General features: G+C 37.5%; 1 protein-coding gene across 6 annotated transcripts in view; it reads right to left on the bottom strand.

Annotated features, from left to right (window-relative positions):
- LOC124721307 (protein ST7 homolog) overlaps positions 1 to 14740 on the bottom strand; it is a 178259-nt gene that overhangs the window by 148965 nt on the left and 14554 nt on the right. Inside the window, exon 2 of one of the 6 annotated variants that reach the window (XM_047246217.1) lies at positions 4696 to 4762. The exons of the other annotated variants lie outside the window; for them this stretch is intronic. The gene's annotated coding sequence lies outside the window, so the exon portion shown is untranslated. The remainder of the gene's footprint in view (positions 1 to 4695; positions 4763 to 14740) is intronic. 6 annotated transcript variants of the gene reach the window in all.

Raw genomic sequence — 14740 nt, 5'->3', positions numbered from 1 at the left:
CTACTACACTGATGACTTTATATTCACTTTTAGGGATATATTTATTCAGACCAATACTCAGTTAGCCACAACACTAACTAGTAAAATGAGAGAACTGTCAAGAATAGTTAGTACTTCAACTATGTCAACAATTTTCATGCATTATCAAACACTTCGCTTTATGGTTTCATGGTGAGCAAAACCTTTGGTCCATTGTCAGTAATACTAAATTGAACAGAAATTACAGCTCTTGTAATAATGGAACTAAAAATTCTGCAGCTGGAAAAAATCTTAGTACTTTATTAATTTTGACTGGAAGTTGGTTCTTAATTACTGTAGTTCTATATCATTATTAATTTTTTTATTAATAAGCATTCCCATTAATTTTGCTAATAAAACTAAAAGCAATCTCTCTCTCTCTCTCACTCACTCACTCACTCACTCACACACACACACACACACACACACACACACACACACACACACACACACACACAACTCAGTCTGTCCACATTTTTTTATTAATTTTTTCTGAATACCTTATACTTCCGAAACATATTTAGTCATATGTTGAACTCCCTCTGCTTACAAAGTATACTCTGTGATTTGATGGAGAAACAACAGGAAAGTTAGAAAGGCAACTTAGGAATATCAGCTCTATTATTACGAAAATGTGTGTCCAACTTACTACGGAAGACACTGGAGATATCACAGTAAAGGAGAATATGGTTGCAGCACTTGCAGACTGAACAAAAAAGTGCAACATGCAGCAAAACCAGAGTGAATACTCAGAAGTGCAAAATAGTAAATGTATAAGGTAGAAGATCTTATCAATCCTATTTACCATATATTCATGTAAATAAACTGGTAGGATAATCCACCCGGCTTTTCTGCTGGATTCTAAAATCCACACAATTCAATATTTTGGCAATCCATCTGTCTGACATTTCCAGGAAAACGCTACTGCTGAGTCCCCAATGAAAATCTTCTGAGTCCCATTTTCATTGGGGATGCAGCAGCAGCAGCAGCAGCAGCAGCAGCATTCTCCCGAAGAGATGGATGGATCACTCAAATGTCAAATAATGTTGATTTTAGGATATAGAACCAAACCACAAGGAGATTATCAAGAATTATTACACTTGGAAAGCCTAAGAAGTCACAAACTGGTAAGATGCTCTCCAAGGCTGGGCTGTCAGTTTTATGATCCCTAACTTCTTTTTTTGTATGTATAGCCACAAACAAATATATGAACTTATCTCTCAAAAGTTTGGGTCTCAAAAGATTTTTGAGGATGATGACATATTTTGCCACAGATTTCTTTATATGTATCATTGGGCTCTGTGATCATCTTTCTTATTGTCCTAATTCCACATGCACTGGCACACTGTGTTTCCCACTCTCCTGTTGTTTTACATAGAGAAAGGTATCCATAATGTCTTGCATCATTTTCTCAGCTAGATAAATCTGTGTGGTAGTCTGTTCTGCACTCTGGAAATCAGGGCAGAGGTGGCACTAATTTCAATGATCAGTCTTCAACTGCAATGTGATTAAAAGTGAAAATTGGTGATTGTTACCCACTTCTACAGATTCTGAAGAGTTAACTGACAAAGTTCTGTAGTTCCCATGCTGGAAGATGTGAAAATAAAAGTTCTCCAAAATTAGAGAACAATGGGAATAAGTCTCTATTGTGTATATTATGGTATTTACTGCATCAGAATTATGCCTGAAATAATTTTCTGAGCTACATCATTCCACAGAATAAATGTGTCTGGAATGGGACTGCCAACTTTGTCACAGAAAAAACTATGTTACAAAATATTTTAGAAATTCTGGCAACAGTCTACAAAACTGACTTGTGATGTTGTCTCTGGATATCATATTTTCATTTACCATCACAAACTTTCTGTGTTGAACGAGGCCCTTGTGATGTGATATTTCCATTGGACAGACTCTTCTGTTTTGTTATCAAGAGATGGAATGGTACCTTCCAAACTCAGACTGGAAACAGATGAGGGGTGACCTTGTTTCAGTCTTTCCTGCACACTTGATAACAGTAACACAGTAATGACCTACTTGAGCATACAAATCTTTCTTGCCTTTATGAGGTAGATCATAATTTCATTAATAACACTGCAGAGGATGACTTTGAACCTTACATTCAGATGATGTAACATGATATACAGAGTAAGGAAAAAAAAAAAAGGTTTGCTGAGCTTCTTGCAGAAAATTTACAGAGGGGGGGGGGGGGGGGGGGGAGGGGCATCAGCACACAAATCAACATCCCCGTGGTTGCAGGCATCAGAGAGATACCTTTCTTAGGTTAGAATCAGTGTTCAGGCACCCTGTTGAATCAGTGTTCAGGCACCCTGTTATGAAAGGTGTTAAAATAACAGAAGAGCCCCAGAAAATTCTTGAGAATGCGCAGAGAAGTAAGGTTAGCTTATTTCATCATAATATTAGAAGATTGAGTAATAAAGTAAAAGAGCTTCTTGTCTGTTTGTGTACTTTAGATGCTCTGAAAATGTAAACATCCTGTGTCTATATTAGCACCACAGGATTAGAATAGTTAAATATATTAAGACAGAACCCAAGTTCAAAAACATTGAGGCAAGTTGATTTTGTAGTAATCAACACACAGAAGTGTGTGCTTGTGAAGTAATACTGAAAAACAGTTCGCTTTTAATTGTAATGGTACATAGATCACCACTAGGAAATTTTGAACTGTTTATGAGGAATTTGGATTCCTTACTATTTTATCTGTCAGAAAGCAGTAAATAGTTAATAGTCTGTGGTGATTTCAACATAGATTTTCTAAAGGATTCCAATATGAAAAATGACCTGGAAACCTTATTTGATCCTGCAATTTGATTTCGGTAATTAACTTTCCAGGACGGGTGAATAAAGACACTGGGATCCCAACGGATAATGTTTCTTTAATGAAGCTCAAGGTAAGAAAATAACTGTATTCCCACTAACAAATGCTCTTTGATCATGACACACAGTTAGTCAGGATAAATAAGATACTGCCTTACAGTATCGATACCCATAGTGGACATCAGTTAGAATAATTCATGACTCCAGAAAAAATTGTTTTAAGTGCAGTTTGCAAGAGATGAGGGATAAAATTTATAATGAACCATATGCTGACAAAACTTAATCTGTTCTGTGATAAATGCATATCATTATTTGAAAATAGCTTTCCATATAAGCTAATAAGAAAGGATATTAAACAGCCATGTGAAAAATGAGAGACCACTAGAGGGATTAAAGTAGTTTGTGAAAGGAAAAAGGAAATTTGTGTGTTGCCAAGAACAAACAGAGATCCTGCAGGAGTTACACACTAGAAACACTACTCAAATTTACAAAGAAAAGGTATTAAAAATCAAGGAACATGAACATTAGTTCAGAAGTCAGTAATTCCGACAACGTACTTAGGGCTACAATGAACATAGTGAAATGGGAGAAGGGACAACCTGCTACAAAACAGGATAACATCTCTGTTGAATTGAATGGAATGGCTATAAATGATGAGTGACAGGTAACAAATATAATCATTTCTTAAATACAGTAGAAAATATGAGAACAAACAGTTCAAGAGAAACACCACAGCAGTATGTTGAAGAAGCAAGTCTAATCAAATTCTATCATATAAATGTATCACCAACTTCTTCCAAAACGAAGAAAATTATATGTTCTCTCAAAAATAAAAGCTCATCTGGATCTGACAGTCTTTCCCACAGAATACGAAAGATTTGTTCCCATATCATACATGCATTCTTATCTGAAATACGTAATTCATCAGTTATCCAAGGCATTTTTCGAGAGCAATTGGAATATGTCATTGCTAAACCCCTCTGTAAGGCAGGTGATAAGAGGGATGTCAATAACTACAAAACTGTTTCACTACTGACATTTTCCACAATTTCTGTGATGGTAGTGTGTTCTAGAATTAGATCTCACCTGAGAAACAATCATATCCTCTGCAGACCACAGTATGGATTTCAGAAGAGTTGCTTTACTGAAAATGGCATTTACTTGTTCACTCACCAAATTTTACAAACATTAAATAAAATAATATTGCAGTTGGCAGTTTCTGTGGCCTATCTAATGCATTTGACTGAGTGAATCACAATATTCTCCCAGATAATTTGAGGTTTTATGGAACTGATGGTGCAGCCAACCAATGGATAATGTCATATCTACCCAAAAGAATGCAGGAAATTGCACTTTGTAAGTCGACCAACGTAGTCTGGGGACATATCACATCTGGGGTCTGCTACTGTTCCTCCTTTTACATGTGAACAATCTTCTGTCTAATAAACAACAAGCAGAATTAGTTCTTTTTGCAGAAGACACTAGTATTGTAATGAATCCAAGCATATATACACTTACAGAAGGACTGTAAACAATGTTCTTAACAGTACCACTGGTTTTCTGTGAATGGTCCCCCACCCACCAATTTTATAAAGACACAACATATTCATGGAGGCGTTTTCCAGCTTTTCTGCTACATGAAAGGCAGTTTGTTTTCTGGCATACGTGTTTCACTTCTTTTATTTATGAATATCTCCAACGGTCCGTAATACTTGTTTTAATAAATGGTAATGTAGGAGTTACAAATATGTTACTATGTTAGGTTTTTAACATTTTTCTCTTGTTTTTCAGATTAGAAACAACAAGTTTTGTGAGGTTGAATTATTGTTTGGTGGTACTTACAATTTACAATGTTGCTAGTCCATGTGTGTTGTCCTGGAGATGTATTCATTCAGTCTCCATGCACCAGCTGCCCAATTTCCAGCATTTGTGTTGTAATAAATGTAAAGGAAACAACACCAGAAATTGGAAATACATACAAACAAACATGTATTACAGGCCACTGAATATGCTTCATAAATAAAAGAAGCGAAACACATATGGAAAAACACCTTTCATTCAGTTGCAAAGACAGAACATATCTCCATGAATTTTGAACTAACTAAGGAATGTCAGAAAAAACAAATGGTGACAACATATTCAGTTTTGCCTATCTAGAGATACTACACAAATGATAGGTGTCACACATGGAGAGAAATTATAAATAGGATAGAAACTTTGAAACTCTTACGTGTTCATATTCTTGAGAATTTAATCTGGGAAAAGTACATTCTCGAGATCCTAAAACAAGCTAGTTCAGCCACATGTGCACTTAGAAACATTGGAAATCTTATTTTCATTCATTGGTTCCACCTGGAATAATGTTCTGGGGCAACTTACCTTTAAGAAAAAAAGTCTTCATTGCTCAAAAATGAGCTTTAAGAATAATATGTGGTGCTCAACAATGGCCATTATGTAGATATCTGTTTAAGGAGTCAGGCATTTTGACTACTGCTTCTCAGTATATTTACTCCCTCATGAAGTTTGTTGTAAGTAATTCAGTATAATTCCAGAGTAATAATGATGCTCATAATTACAATACCAGAAGAAAAAAATCACATTCATTATTTTACATTAAGGTTGTCTTTAGCACAAAAATTGTTTCACAATGCTGCAACCACAATCTTTGATCACTTACCCAGTGATACAAAATGTCTCACAAGACAGCAAAGTACACTTGGAAAATAATGTGTAAAAGTTTCTCTTTGACAACTCCTTTCATACTGTAGAAGTATTATTGAAAGGTGGTAAGTAGGAATTACTAACTCACATCTGTATATCTTTTTTTCAAATAAAAATTAAAAACAAAAGAAAAAATTGAAATGTTCAGCATGTAGCCTTCCTTACAAATTAATTTGTGATGTGAAAGTAAACAGACTCATAATGAGTTATTGTGTAAATCACCCACAGAACATGAAACTAACTAACTTATCATGCAGCGTTTCTTTGTGTACAGCAAGTGAACATGTTGCATACAGCAGTGTCAAGAATGTAAACTATTAAAACCTTAAATACACAGTATTAATGTCCCACAATGATATTTATTTAATAGTTCATTACAAACTGGCTTTTGGGTTCTTACACCATCATTAGAAGCCAAAACTCAGTTCACAATGAACTATTAAATACATATTATTGTGGAACATTAATACTGTGTATTGAAGTATTTAATATGTCTATGTTCTTACAAGAACTAATGGAATTACACAGTTTTAAACATGACCCTTTCTCAGCAATGGTATATAATTTTCAAACATAGGAACTATGGAGTCAACCAACTGCAAATAACTGTTTGGTACATTGACCTAGGTTTAGACACCTACCAAGGGTGTCTTCATCAGAATGAAGTTTCATTCTACTGAGGACACCCTTAATAGGTGTCGAAACATAGGTCAGTGTACCACACAGTTATTTGCATCCGGTTGGCTGTATAATTCCTATTTTTTGAGAACTGATGGAATATTCCATAAATAATGTAAACTATTTGTTATCACATATTTCCTAAGGAGTAACAATTGCGATTAGGCTTTCTAACACCAATGATTACAAAAAACATTATTTAAAAGTATTGTAGAGTATGTTTCTTAATTGGTTCTTCTTCTGTGTGTTGTGGGAGAACATACTTGTTTTGTTGTTCACTATTGGCTAAGTTTTGTGATTAATATTGCTGTTGTTGTTGTGGTCTTCAGTCCTGAGACTGGTTTGATGCAGCTCTCCATGCTACTCTATCCTGTGCAAGCTTCTTCATCTCCCAGTACCTACTGCAACCTACATCCTTCTGAATCTGCTTAGTGTATTGATCTCTTGGTCTTCCTCTATGATTTTTACCCTCCACACTGCCCTCCAATACTAAATTTGTGATCCCTTGATGCCTCAAAACATGTCCTACCAACCGATCCCTTCTTCTAGTCAAGTTGTGCCACAAACTTCTCTTCTCCCCAATCCTATTCAATACCTCCTCATTAGTTACGTGATCTACCCACCTTATCTTCAGCATTCTTCTGTAGCACCACATTTCGAAAGCTTCTATTCTCTTCTGGTCCAAACTGGTTATCGTCCATGTTTCACTTCCATACATGGCTACACTCCATACAAATACTTTCAGAAACGACTTCCTGACACTTAAATCTACACTCAATGTTAACAAATTTCTCCTCTTCAGAAACGATTTCCTTTCCATTGCCAGTCTACATTTTATATCCTCTCTAAATCGACCATCATCAGTTATTTTACTCCCTAAATAGGAAAACTCCTTTACTACTTTAAGTGTCTCATTTCCTAATCTAATCCCCTCAGCATCACCCGATTTAATTTGACTACATTCCATTATCCTCGTTTTGCTTTTGTTGATGTTCATCTTATATCCTCCTTTCGAGACACTGTCCATTCCGTTCAACTGCTCTTCCAAGTCCTTTGCTGTCTCTGACAGAATTACAATGTCATCGGCGAACCTCAAAGTTTTTACTTCTTCTCCATGAATTTTAATACCTACTCCGAATTTTTCTTTTGTTTCCTTTACTGCTTGCTCAATATACAGATTGAATAACATCGGGGAGAGGCTACAACCCTGTCTCACTCCTTTCCCAACCACTGCTTCCCTTTCATGCCCCTCGACTCTTATAACTGCCATCTGGTTTCTGTACAAATTGTAAATAGCCTTTCGCTCCCTGTATTTTACCCCTGCCACCTTCAGAATTTGAAAGAGAGTATTCCAGTTAACGTTGTCAAAAGCTTTCTCTAAGTCAACAAATGCTAGAAACGTTGGTTTGCCTTTTCTTAATCTTTCTTCTAAGATAAGTCGTAAGGTTAGTATTGCCTCACGTGTTCCAACATTTCTACGGAATCCAAACTGATCTTCCCCGAGGTCCGCTTCTACCAGTTTTTCCATTCGTCTGTAAAGAATTCGCGTTAGTATTTTGCAGCTGTGACTTATTAAACTGATAGTTCGGTAATTTTCACATCTGTCAACACCTGCTTTCTTTGAGATTGGAATTATTATATTCTTCTTGAAGTCTGTGGGTATTTCGCCTGTCTCATACATCTTGCTCACCAGATGGTAGAGTTTTGTCATGACTGGCTCTCCCAAGGCCATCAGTAGTTCTAATGGAATGTTGTCTACTCCCGGGGCCTTGTTTCGACTCAGGTCTTTCAGTGCTCTGTCAAACTCTTCACGCAGTATCTTATCTCCCATTTCATCTTCATCTACATCCTCTTCTATTTCCATAATATTGTCCTCAAGTACATCGCGCTTGTATAAACCCTCTATATACTCCTTCCACCTTTCTGCCTTCCCTTCTTTGCTTAGAACTGGGTTGCCATCTGAGCTCTTGATATTACTGTTTTATATATGCCCTGAAATATCAAATTTAAGATGTCTAGGTTTTGAAGCAATATCTGTGTGTCTCATATGGTCTTGTTCTTGGAATTATCCTTTTTTATCATCAATGTGAACATTCTGTTTTGTTTTCTGTGTAAGTTTCCCCACAATGAACTCCATATTGCAGGTAAGCTTCAAACAGTCCAAAGTATACTATCCACAGATGCTTTTTGTAAGCCACAGCCAAGTTCTTTTACAGAAAGTGTTAACATAATGTTTTCATTTGATCTCATGATGTATGATCAGTATTTTTTTGGACATATTCTATATTCTTGAGGATCTTCTCACAAAAGATCTATGTAAAAAAAGGATATCTAATCTAATGTAAATAATTTATAGTAGTGGGTACTACTTACCAAATAGTGAAAGCATTGGGTTGCCAGCAGGCAAAAAAAAGAAGAAAAAGAATGAGAACTTGCAAAGGAGTGGCTGGTGGCTCGAAGGGACGCAACGTGTGCAGGATAGGAATGCAAGAGGGAGAGGCAGAGAGTGCATGGGATAGGAACGCGACACGCAGACAGTGGTGCCAGTGAGTTCATGCAGCGCACAATGACAATGATGTGACATGGCTGACAGGGCATATCATGGGTAGACTGTTGGGCAGAGGGCTATGGTGCAGTTGGTTGGCAGATACTGAGGCCAAGTGGATTTTGGGAACAAAGGAAATGTTGCACATGCTGTAAGAATAATATTTGCACATGCGTAGTTCAGAAAAGCTGCTGCTGGAGTGAAGGATCCAGATAGCATGAACTGTGAAGCAGCCACTGAACTCTAGCATGTTGTAATTAGTAGCACATTCTGCCACTGGGTGGTCAACTTTGTTCTTGGCCACAGTTTGGCGGTGGTCAATCATTATGGTGGATAGCTGGTTATAACCCCATAAAATGCTGTGCAGAAATTGCAGCAGAGTTGGTACATGAAATGGCTACTATTGTAGGTAGCACTGCCTCTGACTGGCTGGGATAGGATATGACTGTAATAGTCCTGAAGTAGGATGTGCTGGGTGGGTGAATCTGACAGGTCTTGCACCCGAGTCTTCCACAGGTATAGGACCTCTGTGGCAAGAGGTGGGAGTGGCATAGGAATGGACCAGGATTTTGTGTAAGCTGCCACTTTAGGAGGGGGTGGGAAGGATCGGGGGTGGGCTGTTCCAGGCATGTTGACAGTCGGAGCCCTGATGAAGGACGTGGCTCAGTTGCTCCAGTCTCGGATGATGATAAATGGGGTGGGGAGGAGGGGTTGGGAGGGATGCTCCTATGCAGCTGGTTCTTGGAGGTGGTGGGTGGATTAGGGCTGTGTAAGAATACGGTGGTGGAAATCTGTTTTAGACTACATTTGGTGGGGTAGCATCTGTCTGTGAAGGATTTTGTGAGACCTTCAGCGTACTGAGCAAGAGAATACAGTATCCAGAGGGGGCCAGGATAAATGGGAGCAATTTTTTGGTGTGAAGGGAGTGACAGCTGTCAAAATGCAAGTACTGTTGGTGGTTAGTGGGCTCTTGATATGGATAGAGGTTTGGATGTAGCCATCAGAGAGCCAGATGTCAATTTCCAAGAACCTGGAACACAGGGCTGCGGAGGACAAGGTGAAATGGATGGGAGGGGGGGAGGGGAGAGTGTTGACGGGGTGGGGGTGGGGGGGAGTGAATGGTGGGTGGGGGAGGGAGAGGGGGAGGGGAGTGTCTGGTGAGAGTATGCGGGCATTTGTGTGCACTTATTTGTGTATTTATTTATTCTCTACCTCATCAAAGGGTTTTTCTGAAAGCTAGAAAGTTTTCATTCTTTTCTGTGTGCCTGTTGACTCAACACTATGTGGAATGTGGTCTCCTTTACTCCTAATTTATTTACACTCTACTGAAACTTCTCTTGCCTTATCTGATCTAATCTAAATAATACCCAAAACTCTAGTAGACGCTACCTTCTCCAGCCTTTTCTCAACCACTTTTATACCCATTTGCTCAGACTTTTCTTTGTTCCTGAACACTGTGTGTGCAGTCTTTTTCAGGTCTATAGCCAGTTTATTTTTCATGAGTCATTATGGTGTGACATTTGCAGAAGTATATGCTCCTCTCTCAAGCTGTTCCACATTATTTTTGTCTTCACTCAGTGTCGTCCTATCATTTAGATACAATATTCTCTCTCTCTCTCTCTCTCTCTCTCTCTCTCTCTCTCTCTCTCTCTCTCTCCCCTTCTTTCTTTTCCATGTTTAGATCATTTTTAAACATATTAAACAGCAACAGTCACATTGCGGAACTCTGAGGAGCTATGTACTTTATGGCCTTGGTTTCAACTGACACATACTGTTTCCTGTTACTCAGATACAATTAGTACCCACTTTCCTGCTTGCCAGGTAATGCCACAGTTTTTCTCACTATTGCATGAGCATTTCATGGTCAGTTGCAGGCAACTGACTATTCTGTAGATTTATCCTCTCTGAAACCACGCTCTGAAGGCACAAGAATGTTGTGTTTGTCCAGATACACCAGAATTTTTGAGAAGCTCGATATCAGCAAAACTGGTCTTTAGTTATGGGGATTATGCTTGTCCCTTTTCCTGCACTCTGTCACCACCCTGTTTAACTTTAGTTTTTCTGTTCTCAGCAGTTTGCTATGTCCAGCAACAGTGTGATTATTTGTTCACTCACTAGATGTCCTAAGTGCACCAATACAACACTAGCTGATTTCGTGGTCTTCAGTTATTGTATATTTTATCTGAGTTTCCCTTTCATAATGCTTTCTAGACCATCATACTGTATGATGTTAATACCTTAGGGCTTAGATGTTTAGCATTATTTATTTATTTGACTGTTTCTTTCCTCTGCCGAGTTCTCTATCATGTTTATTTACTAGTCACTCAGTATGTTTGTTACTTTCCTGATATTAGTAACCACTTCACTACCCATCTTTAGTGTCCTAATATTTGTTGCTTTTTCTGAGTCATTTTTGTTTCAGTGCTAACTGTATTCTGCACTGCACTCAATTTTTAATTTTTTTATGATAGTGATAACAGCTTTGGTCTCTTATTATTTTCCTGTATTTCTTTCATAATACTTTGCAGCATTCAGCATCACCCAACCATCTCAGTTCTTGTAGCTTCCTACTGAGCTTGCAGCTTTTCTTATATATATAATGCATTTTTTTCATTCACATCCTGTGCCTGTAGGTAGTTTCAGTACAAGGGTCTCTCCTTAATACTCTTTTAAAGATGGTCATGGTTTAATCATTGGTGTTCCTGAGTGTTTGTTTCAGTTCTGATACATCATTACCCATGTAAAAAAGATCCAGCTGTCCATGATTAGATATCTGAGTCTGAACTGTGAATAGCTTATAGTAACATCTACTAATACTGGTGGTGGTGAGGTCAATGACTCTTTTAGAAGTCACTATTGTAAATAAAGATACTGCCACCTCCATATTATGCTGTGCTGAATCAATAATTCTTCAAAATTTTGATCTCAGGCCTTTATCAAACAGTTTGAAGGGGGCTTCCTTGCTTTTATGTATACAGAAATTCCACCATCTTCATGTCTGGATCAACAGAAGAAAGTAGAGAAGCTTTATCCTTAGCCACTGATATGATGAATTCTTATTACCTAATGAAGGTGCAGTTGATATGGACAATAATAATAATAACACAGTTACAAGACTAATTTTAAATTGTTAAAAATAGGCAAGAGACAGAGAATCTGGAGGCTATGGCCTGTTAGGAAGCAAGAATTCATGAAAGCTATAGAAAACCCAAACACTATGGACAGACCACGGAACAACCCTGAGGTTTTTCACAGTTTCCACTTCTTGTAACAGCCTGTTGAAAATTTATGTTGCAAAGTAACCCACATTTTTTTAACAATGTAGAAGTAAATGTTTTCAAATAAAGATCCATCTCTCTGATTTGCATTCACTAAATTCATGTCATCACTCCCTCTCACCGTGCTTGATGAAACCACAATAGATTCTGTATGAGAGTAGATGTAAAATGTAGTCTTAGTGAATGAATCCCCAGTATATTAAAAATAGGTTTGTGAATTAATACTGCATATATCATGGATGGTAAACTTTTGGGAATGTCACCTCAAACAGGACTATGTTTGATAATCTGAATATAAAATGTTTCATAGCAATTATCTGTGGACCAGAAACAATTTCCTGCAAATATATGCACTAATATTTCACATGTCTCAGACACATGGTGTTACACAGCTTCAAAATATTGAAAATATGTCATGCCGTTATGTGTGTATATGCACGCTGCAGTGAGCTGTCCAATAAAGTGTACTACTAATTTTTTTGCCGGCCTAGAACCACACATGTACCAGAAAGCAGAATGTATATGGAAAGTCAAATTAAGAAACCTGAAAAGACATCATTCACATTAGCTCATAGCTATAAACTATAGGTAAATACACTGTGAAAGGTATTTTGTCTTCCATAATGCAGATGCCCCCGAAGATGGGTACGAGTCCAATACTAGTCTGGCAATGAAATAAAAAATAAAAAGTACGATCTACTGAGGGAGGGCAAGGGTGATAGAACCTTGTGATGGCGTACTGATGACTGAATATCTCAATGGTAGTGAAGGCAGTGAGAAAGAAGGGATCTCAATATGGCAGAACTGGTGTAAGAGACATCTCATTCTACAAAATCCACTTTGCTTCTGACAAAGGACAAGCAGCAATGTGTGTGGCATCTGTTCACCAGAGGTGCAGGCAGAACTTAGAATTCTGAAACTAACCCCTCCAGCCTTAACCACTGAGTTTTCATTACAAACTTCAACCTGTAATCTACAGAACAACAGTAGAGCATTTTAGTCATTACAAAATTACCCCAGGATGCTACAAATTCACCATCACCGGCACAACTGGAATGTGGGAAGACTAGACTGAACACTATATACCTCAGCCATCTTAAATATCTCATAATATCAATCTTCAGCTACAGTTGAGTTGCCAACACCTTGTGAGAATGATAGTTTTAAGAGAGGAAATTTTTTATTATATCCTTGTGGTTACAGATGACCGAACACTGCTTGTTTTTACTTTGTTTGTTGTTTCTTCAGTGGTGCCTGTGACTTTTTCATGGAAGTTCTGTTTCACTTGAGCTTGTACACAAGTAGTAGTTGAAGAAGAATTTGTGTTATTGAATTCACTTTGGAAGAGAACTTCTTGACAATAGATGAGAAAGACGATGAGAGGGTGGATTGCTACTGTGCTTTATGCAGTTTACTTGCCTCTGCATATAGTATTCAGTTCATAATTTTGATGTTTTTAATCTCCCACTCCCACACATAAAGAGGAAGCTGTCTTCAACAAGTTAAACAGTTAGTAGCACATTGGCAAGTTACATCCCCTTCCAGGTTCACATGCAGACACTACATTTCCCACCACACATCTTGCCATTTTGTGCCACACTGCTATGGCTGAAGACCTGGCATTAATGACAGCATAACAAATAATGAATGTAGGAATGTACTTTCAGTCAAAGAAATCTTGCCACTGTCTATTCCAACAGCACTGGTGAACAGAATCTGAATATGATTGAGGAGGCAGGTTTGGCGATGAACATGATAAGCAGTATCTCAGACAATTCCAAATGTATTCAAGGAGATGTATCTATCCACTTTCATTAGTTCACCTGTTTCATTGACCCCCATGTCACTGCTTGGTGCTAAGTATTCTGTTTCAATAAGACACACTTTGATAACATAAAATGTTACGGAAGATTGGAGCCTCTTATTTATGTATTTCTTTAAGTACAGATGATGAATGTTTCAGTTTCATCCTCAGACAAGTTATAGGTGAAGCAGGTATTTACACAGATCACATTCAAGTAGGAATGCAATATAGCCTACACTGTGTTCTTTGAAATACTATTCTACTACAGTGCGTCAAATGTTATGTTTGCATAGAAAGGCAGTACACCTCACACAATAAATATCAATTGTCAATTAGTGCTTTTATTGTGCCACAAGACAAACTGCCACAATATTACTTACACCACAACAAAATTTTCTGTGCATTTTGTGGTCAATATGAATCATCTTAGTGATTTGTTTATAATGCAATCATTTCATTTGAACAATTCAGTTTTATATTCCTTTCCATTCATGTATTTCAGAAATAGTGACAGAGTGGTAAATGCTGGTTTCAGTGTAAAATGTTCGACAACTTACTGATGAATTTCTTAAATTAGCCAGGCACTGTTAAACTTGTACCGTGACTGTCATTGTTCTACAGTTTATTAATAAAATTACTGACTGTCTGCATTTCAGCTTTTTATTTAACTATACATATGTCCACACGATAGCCTGGTGAAGCAATTGTACCTCTTAAATTAATCTGATTCACTGTAAGGCCATCATGAATTTTTCAGTATTGCTCCAGCTCTATCAATCACGACAATGAATTTAATCACCAGAATCTGTTATAATAATGGTGTTCCGCTTCAATTAAATACTCAAACCTGAAAATAAAACT

Source organism: Schistocerca piceifrons, chromosome X (assembly GCF_021461385.2).
Source record: "Schistocerca piceifrons isolate TAMUIC-IGC-003096 chromosome X, iqSchPice1.1, whole genome shotgun sequence".
NCBI classification, from domain to species: Eukaryota; Metazoa; Arthropoda; class Insecta; order Orthoptera; family Acrididae; genus Schistocerca; species Schistocerca piceifrons.
Note: the sequence above shows the minus strand (reverse complement) of the source record. Positions and strands in the feature narration are given on the sequence as shown.